This window comes from Leptonotus elevatus, chromosome 7, assembly GCF_054856555.1.
Source record: "Leptonotus elevatus isolate MCC_2025b chromosome 7, RoL_Lele_1.0, whole genome shotgun sequence".
In the NCBI taxonomy this organism is placed as follows: Eukaryota; Metazoa; Chordata; class Actinopteri; order Syngnathiformes; family Syngnathidae; genus Leptonotus; species Leptonotus elevatus.
The window spans coordinates 678,501-687,427 of record NC_141245.1 but is presented as its reverse complement, the minus strand read 5'-3'; positions in this window follow the sequence as shown (position 1 = coordinate 687,427).

Sequence of the window (8,927 nt, the reverse complement as noted above, 5' to 3'; positions counted from 1 at the left end):
ATTTATGTTGTTTCCCTCAAATAAACTCATTGAGTGAAGTTCTGTCAGTGTGCGGGGGATTTTTTTTCTGATTGTCATACACAAGCTCCGAGCTCCTACTACCCACCAACACTTGACCATTGGAGACTGTGCATAGACATAGACACTTCTCCATGTATTCAATTCATGTATCGTATAGTTCGCTCCATACATGGCGCCTAGGGCGCAAATGCGTGCAACCTACCCAACGCCAGCCGTGGCCCAGCCTGGACCAGGTTGAGTGGACCGCGGCGGCGGCAGGAGTGGACTGCGGCGGCAGGAGTGGACCGCGGCGGCGGGAGGAGTGGACTGCGGGGCGGATAGTCGGCCTCTTGGCCAAGCCGCCACCACTTGCTCCTCGCAAGCGCCACTGCCAGTCGTCCCACAGCTTCGGGCCGGCTGGGCTCCCACGAGTCGGCCGCACCCTCGGTCTCGTTTGCAGTGTGCGCTCTCTCTCGCCGGTAATGATCCTTCCGCAGGTTCACCTGCGAACCTTATTCGTCGTTGCCGTCATTTCCGCATTACGTGCGCCCCATCGATTTGTCTCTAATTCCTTCGTTCCCGCTGCTTGAATCAACTAAGTAACATCCACTTCTTCTTCCTTCCCTTGCGTTGGTGATATAAGTGGCTAAAGAAAAAGTAGCCCGCTACGCTAAAGCCTTAAATAAACGAGTAATCCTAAATTTCAATTGATGAAAATAAAATTTAGACTATTTTACTTAATTTTCAGAATATTGTATTTTAATAGATCTTTTTGATTGCCTGATGTATGATGAAATATTTAGATTGATTTTGTAGATTTTTTTTTAAATAGATACGTTTTTATATACAAAAAAAAAAACACGTCCCAAGTTTTCAAGTCACTACCAAAACAGAGTATTTGTCTGTAGGCAGGGCTTGGTTTTAGCCACACCCCTAGAAATTCCACCAAGAAGAGACACTGACTGTTCATCCATGGCTACATGCTGAGAAACAGCATTATTAGCCCTCCAAAGTCTGAAAATCAGCATGTGGTTTTAAGGACCATCACTATCAAACACCTAATTTCGGCAATTAAAAGATTTTTTCTGTTCCGTCTTCAATTCCGCTTATCCGGGGTCGGGTCGCGGGGGCAGCAGCTTTAGCAGGGAAGCCCAGACTTCCCTCTCCCCAGCCACTTCAGCCAGCTCCTCCGACAGGATCCCAAGGCGTTCCCAGGCCAGCCGAGAGACGTAGTCTCTCCAGCGTGTCCTGGGTCGTCCCCGGAGCATACCGCCGGTAGGACATGCCTCCTGGATGCCTCCCCAGGGAGGCGTCCAGGAGGCATCCGAACCAGATGCCCAAGCCACCTCAACAGGTTCTTCTCAACGCGGAGGAGTAGCGGTTCGATGTTCCTCCCCGATGACCGAGCTTCTCACCCTATCTCTTAGGGAGAGCCCGGCTACCCTGCGGAGAAAACTCATTTCGGCAGCTTGTATCCAGGATCTTGTTCTTTCGGTCACGACCCACAGCTCATGACCATAGGTGAGGGCAGGAACGTAGATCGACTGGTAAATCGAGAGCTTTGCCTTTCGGCTCAGCTCCTTCTTCACCACAATGGACCGATACAGCATCCGCATCACTGCAGACGCTGCACCGATCCGCCTGTCGATCTCCCGCTCTAACCTACCCTCACTCGTGAACAAGACCCCAAGATACTTGAACTCCTCCAGTTGGGGCAGGATCTCATCCCCGACCCGGAGAGGGCACTCCACCCTTTTCCGACTGAGGACCATGGTCTCGGATTTGAAGTTGCTGATCTTCATCCCAACCGCTTCACACTTGGCTGCGAACCGCTCCAGTGAGAGCTGGAGATCACGGCTTGAAGAAGCCAACAGCACCACATCATCTGCAAAAAGCAGAGATGCAATGTTGAGGCCACCAAACTGGACCCCCTCAACCCTTCGGCTACGCCTAGAAATTCTGTCCATAAAAGTTATGAACAGAATCGGTGACAAAGGGCAACCTTGGAGTCCAACCCTCACAGGAAACGAATGATGATGATTTTTTATTTTTTTTATTTTAATATTTAATGTTGTGTTTTCTATCTCTGTACATATGTTCAAAACTGTGTTTGGTAGTCAGATTGCACCTAGCACTGTTGAGCATGGCTAACAACTGTCATAAAACATCACTACCAAAACTTTGTTTTTTTTAATAAAGTAAGTCTTTTATAAAATAATACATATGTCATGCATAATCTTTCTGATTTTAATTATAGTCTATTTCATATTTTATCTGAATTTAAAGGGAGAAACACCAAAACTGACTGAGAGGCTACTGGCGCTTTAATGCACGGTCCTTACCTGGGCTGCAGCCCAGGGGCCTACAGTCGTCAGGGGCCTATCAGAATCATTATAAAAAAAAAAAAAAATTTGGTGATTTTTCTGTCAATCATGCATAAGATGACCAACCTGTGGCCGCAGATGATTCTGTGCATCGCTGTGGTCGTAATAGGGTGTGTCCCAAGAGAGGGCCTATCAGAGGTCTTAACAATTTCATGTACTATTGTGCCACTTGTTCAACTTTCTGTCAATCACTTCGCCGCTGGAACAATTTAATAACCACGCTCACTCCGCCAGGAGGGGATATCAATACAGTAAATGGCGAGCGAGGAGCGACAGCTATGTCACCGGAAAAAAAGTTTTAGCGCGGCGCTCAAAAAAAGTTTAAAAAGGAAAAAGAGCGCCGTGACAAAGAGCTAATGGGCCAAATTCCCAAGCTCACTGGCTTTTTAAGACGCAAAAACACGGGCTTTGGCGAAGAAGGAGCAGGGGAAGTGGGAGGTGAGACAGGCCTAATTGGCAAACGGGCTGCCACGACTACACCTGAGGCCGCCGCCGTCACCGCCACCACCACCAGCTGCAGCGACAGTGCCCAGCCAGTCCGGAGGAGGAGAGCCCGGGGCATTTGACGGAGGAAGAGGACAACAAAGATGAAGCCACTCCTCAAGAGGATCCGGTTCGTCCTGCTACTGCTGTAGGAGGGGACACGGACTCGGATGACATCCTGCTCGATGGGGACACCCTTTAGTTGTCGAAGACAAGGTGCGTGCATACTTGGCTAGAGTTTTAAACACCAGAGATGTTTTTTCTCCAGAACGGACTTTACACGAACATTTACTAATGGGGAAAGTGTACAAAGAGAATGTCTGTGCAATTCCCCTCAAAGTGGCAACAAATTTTGCTTTGCATGCAAAGTTTTTGGGGGTAAAAATAGAGCTAAATCAGCATTTTCTGCGTCAGGATTTTCTGATTGGAAACAAGCAAATGAGCGATTACGTGAGCATGAATGGCCATGATAGCTTTTATTAACGAGTCAGCTCTACACAGTGTGGTGGATTCTGAACTATGAATGTCAGTACTGGTCTTATGTGCTTTTTTTTGTCAGAGTGGGGATTGGCTTTTCGAGGAAGCATCCACTAATTTGGTGATGTCCACAATGGTAACTATTTGGCATGTATGAAACTGTTAAGCCAATTTGACCTTTTTTTGAAATCCCACATGGAAAAGTATGGAAATGCTGGAAGTGGAACACCCTCATATTTATCTTTAAATGTGTGTGAGGAATTTATCAATCTGATGGGTAAAAAAGTGTTATCTGAAATTGTTGGTAAAGTGAAAATGGTGAAATATGTCTCCATTTGTGTTGACATTTCCCAAGTTGATCAGACGACATTTATACTAAGATTTGTGTCACCAGATGGTTGCATTGAAGAGCGTTTTGTAAAATGTTTGCCAATAGTAAGGCACACTGGCGAAAGCCTGTTCCAGTCACTAACAAGTGTTTTAGAAGAGATGGGGCTTGATATTGCAAATAACAGGGGGCAGTGCTATGATAATGCCAGCAATATGTCTGGAGCCTAAGGGGTACAAGCACGCTTGAGGAAAATCAACCCCCAAGCTGAGTAGGTGCCATGTGCAGCCTACACACTTAATATGTGCGCTGATTTGTTTGTCAAGGGTGGAAAAATAAGCAGTGCATCTTGGTTAGGGTATGGGAGGGGGGCCTATATTTGATGGTTAGCCCCGGGGCCTATAAGTAGGTAAAGGCGGCCCTGGCTACTGGGCATCTCCAACAGCCAACCCAGGTGTTTCAAAAGATCAGCTAATCAGCAAGCTCTGCATGAAGCCTGATAACGATCCCCAGCTGTTTTGGATGAGGGAGACATGGAAAACAGGCTGGATAGGGGAACTCAAAGACCGGGGTTGAGAACCACTGGGCTAAGAATGACCAAGTGAAATACCAAGAATATTCAAAATAATATTTTTAATTGAATAAATAGAAATAAATAAGAGATGGAAGGAAGTAGGAAAGATGAAATGTATTAACGAATTATCCAGCAGGGAGCAAAGGAAAGTCAGATGAGCATGGAGGAAAAAACAGCGTGATCACCAGATGACTCTGAATAAATGCAAAGATGGAGGTGTTTTGCCGGGCTTCCTCGCCAACTAGCACCCTCTAGTGAAGGTGATCAGACACCAGGGCCTAGGTCTTCAGCAATGTCAAAAGTTGAAGTTGATGGCAGACCTGTCCAAATGTTCTCCAAGAACGATGACTCAGAAGAAATTAATGAAACACAAAGTTTCTGATGATATCAAAAACACCCTTACTTTTCACATCACAACTGTGCAATATGTTCAGGAAAAATACATGTCATTTTGTTATAAGGCGAAACATACATACAGAAGTGCTGTCTCCACAAACATGGTCAGAAAATGCTGCCTTGTTTCTATGGCCAAAAAAGCATTTAGCATTCCCACAAACAGTTCAACATGACAGACAACCTTGATGCAACGTTCACCTATCAGAAGAAAGGTAACGAAAAGACTGTGGACACAGTAAAAATGTTCCTAAGTCGAGATGACAATAGTCAGCATCAGCAGGAACAAATAACAATTAAAAAAAGAAGAAGCAAAAGAGGTTATTTTCTAGCATTTCTAGCAAAAGAGAAACTTTTGCTAGAAATGCCTCATCTGAAATTGTCCTATTCACTTTTCTGCAGGGTAAATAAAGCCTTTTAGGATTGTTTCCCCAAACACTAATAATAGGGAGACATGTCTGCAAAGTGTACAACAATGCTCAAATGAAAGCAAATTGAAAAAAAGCATTGGCATTATTAACTCAGAGAGCATGAGCAAAAGTTTCAGAAGATCTATGCTGTGACACTGAGGGTAAAGCTTGCATGTACAGATAATGCCCCTTGTGTAGGAATAAGTCACTCCCACACCAATGGCTCTCAAAGAAAGAAGACTATGAAAAAGGAGTGGATGGGCAACCAGAGAAGATCACTGTTAAATAAAACTGAAATAGAGATGCGAGGGCCACCCAGATGACCTTTTGAAAAATAAAAGACATGAGAGCCAAAAATTATAAGGACCTCTTCAAAGAGTCTGCCTGGAGAGACTAAAGATTAAGTTACAAAACGTAATTTGTTAAATACATCTAAAAACAAATTGTTTGTCATTCTAATTAAAATTTCATATGGAAGATGAAACCACTGTTATTTTTTCAAAGATGAATAAATATGGCCTATGATGGACTGGTGACCTGTCCAGCAAGGACCCTGCTTCTGCCCTAAGTCAGCTGTGATCGGCTCCACCCCCATTCACCGTCAACCCTGAGTACAGGACAAAGTAGTAGGAAAGGGATGAATTAATGATTCATTAGTTATAATACATCCATCCATCCATTTTCTTAACCGCTTGTCCTCACAAGGGTCGCGGGGGGCGCTGGGGCCTACCCCAGCAGGCTTTGGGCAGTAGGCGGGGTACACCCTGAACTGGTTGCCAGTCAATTGCAGGAAACAAAGAGACAAACAAACATCCACACTCACAATCACACATATGTACAATTTGGAGTGTTCAATTAACCTGCCATGCATGTCTTTGGAATGTGGGAGGAAACCGGAGTACCCGGAGAAAACCCACGCAAGCACGGGGAGAACATGCAAACTCAACCCGGGAAGGTCGAAGCCTGGACTCGATCTTACGTCCTCTGCACTGGGAGGCGGACATGCTAACCAGTCATTCACCGCGCCGCCCAGTTATAACACATGTTAAAAGTTAAAATATAGCAAAAATAGTTAAGTGATTACAATGCTACCCTCAGACAAAGTATTACTGCAACAACAGCAACAATATGGTCACTACCGAAACTTTGCAGTCACTACCGAAAAAACAACAGATGTTTTAACAGAAATAAAATATATTGATTCCTCAACCAACAATTTATGATAATGATTCGTCACGTGTATGCGTGATTTAAGCAATGATCAATTATGGAGTCAATATGATCAACTTTCTACGTTTTACAATGAAAAATAGCATTTAAATTTTGATACATTGGGGAATAAAATAATACCAAATTCTGTTAAAAATTCAGTTAGACCAATTTTGATGCCAAAACCATATATATTAATTTATATAAATATTCTGTACAGTGGGGAACAGAAAAAGTCGGTTAATAGAAATCTTTTAATTGTACTTTTGTACAGTGTTTCGGTAGTGATACATTTTAGGACAGGCAAGATATTTGGGAAAAGCTAGAAAATATCATTTGAAAATTTACTGTACTTTTACTATATATGTGTCTTTAGATATGGTGCAACATGAATATAGTCAATATTTTTCTGTAATAATATACAAATTTCGCAAATTTTCAAGTCGGAATTGTAACATTTTTAGAAAACCGTTAAAATTGTTCGATTTAATAGTTTCAATTCGGTCTATCTGCGTTCCGTTCTGTCCTTTCACGTAAAAATGACTATTGGTTATATAGTGGTAGCCTGGAAACCAGACTCATCGCTGTAATCAGCGGATGAGTCTGGTCACTGTCTGCATCAAGCGCATTTGTGATGCAGGGCAAACCTTACCAAACAGACAGTAAAAAGATCCATTCAGTGAAGAGTAGTCGTGTCATCATAAAACCAGGATGTACGTGTGAAAGTGTAGTAAACATACGGACGTACAAGTGAAATATATAATATTATATGTAAGTCCATGAGTAAACAGCATAGTGGTGGGCGGATAATGGGTAAATTCCACATGGCCTCCTCGAAAAGAGACTTATGTTGCTGTTGCGGTAAAAACTTGATGATTTGTGTGATCTCAACAAAACAGCATACCCGACAGAGTAGCATAACTTGTACTTCTGTGCATGCGCTGTAGGAAGCAGGTCATGTGCAGTAAGTACAGGTTGGGTGTTTGGTTGAGTTTAGTGTGAGGCGAGTTTACTATACGGGTATGCTGATCTGACGAGGTATGCTGATCTGACAGAACACCGGCGCTGAAGAGTGACGTTGCTCACGAAGAATACAGCAAATAAACAAATTAGATTAAATCGCGGTCAATGGCAGCCTTTCCAGACACACTTTATTTCGTTCAAAAAGCGGGTGTGGCTTGCCAGGCTAATATACAAATTCTTGTCAATTCTTCTCAAATGTTCTTCAAATTAAAAAATTCAACTTTTTGGATTTGCTCAACTCTGCACCCTTTTTACCTTTATTCAGATGATCAGTGAACATTTTTACACAATGAAATATGAGTATCACATAACGACTTAATCAGTGTAGCTCTGGGATGGACTGAAGAGTGCTGTTGACCTCTGAAAATGAGCCTCGTACAATAGAGCTATTACTACTTCTCTTATGATTGGACAGATGTGCATCAAGCAGTTTTATGTACTCCTTGTACACACTAATTCAGGTGCAGACAGAGAACCAACACAATTCACCAAGATGCTTTCCCATTCCCCTAGCGAGAGACCTTACAACACTTCCAGAGATATACAGTGGTACTTTGCACTACTTTGCGGTTCTCTTATCGCGGATTCCCTATATCACGGATTTGTATTTGCATCCAAGATTCATACATTAACAGAGTTTATCTTCGATTGTACCTCGCTATTCCGTGGGGTTTTCAGCGATTGAAAAAATTAGTAATGTGAATATTGGTACCGTTCTTTTGTCATGGTCTGAGTTTAATTTTTTATTTTATTTGGCATTGTCTCATACTGTCTTGTGGTTCATGTCTCGTTCTGTGCCTTTCAATCAGCTCCTTCGACCACTTGTGTCTTGCCCAGGTGTTCCTGTCAGTTGTCATTTTCCCATGTCAGGTTGAGTCTTATCCTAGTGTTGGTTAGTTACTAGAAATCTTTTTTATGGGCTTTGTTAATTTAGCATTTTTGTTTCCTTTCTGTTTGCCTTTTTGATCTTGATAATTAAATCCATTTTTGTGAGCACTGACTGCTTCCTTGCATGTGGGTCGGACTCCACGTGTTTATTACAATCCGTAACATTTTAAATTGAAATGGAGTGCACTTATAGAGCGTTTTTACACCATATAGTCCTCACATTAGATTAGCAGTGTCTACTCCCCAAAATAAATGGTTTGGGGTTCACCAGTGCAAAACATGAAAAAAAAATTTTTTTGTGTGTTTTAATTTTAATTATTACTATACTTTATTTTTTTATTTTTTTTGTTACAGTAATTCAAGTAAAATAAGGTCAGGGAAAGTCAGCCTGACAATGAATACAGGTACATAAGTAATTAGGACAACCACATAGGATAGTAAGTAAGTAATTTAACTTATAGAGCACCTTTCAAGACACTTCACAGATAAAATTAATCACACAGAGAAAAACAATCTAACACAAATACAAGAAGTAAAACAAAGTAAAGGTCAAAAAGACATATAATAATAATCAGCAGAAATCAGAAAGCTTGGCAAAACAAATATATTTTAAATTGGCTCTTAAAGGCATCAACAGAATCGAACAAACGTATAGACAGTGGGAGGTCATTCCAGAGCCTCGGAGCAACAGCCTGGAATGAACAATCTCCACGGGTCTTAAATCGAGTACAAGGAACCATAAACAGGTTTTGATCCAA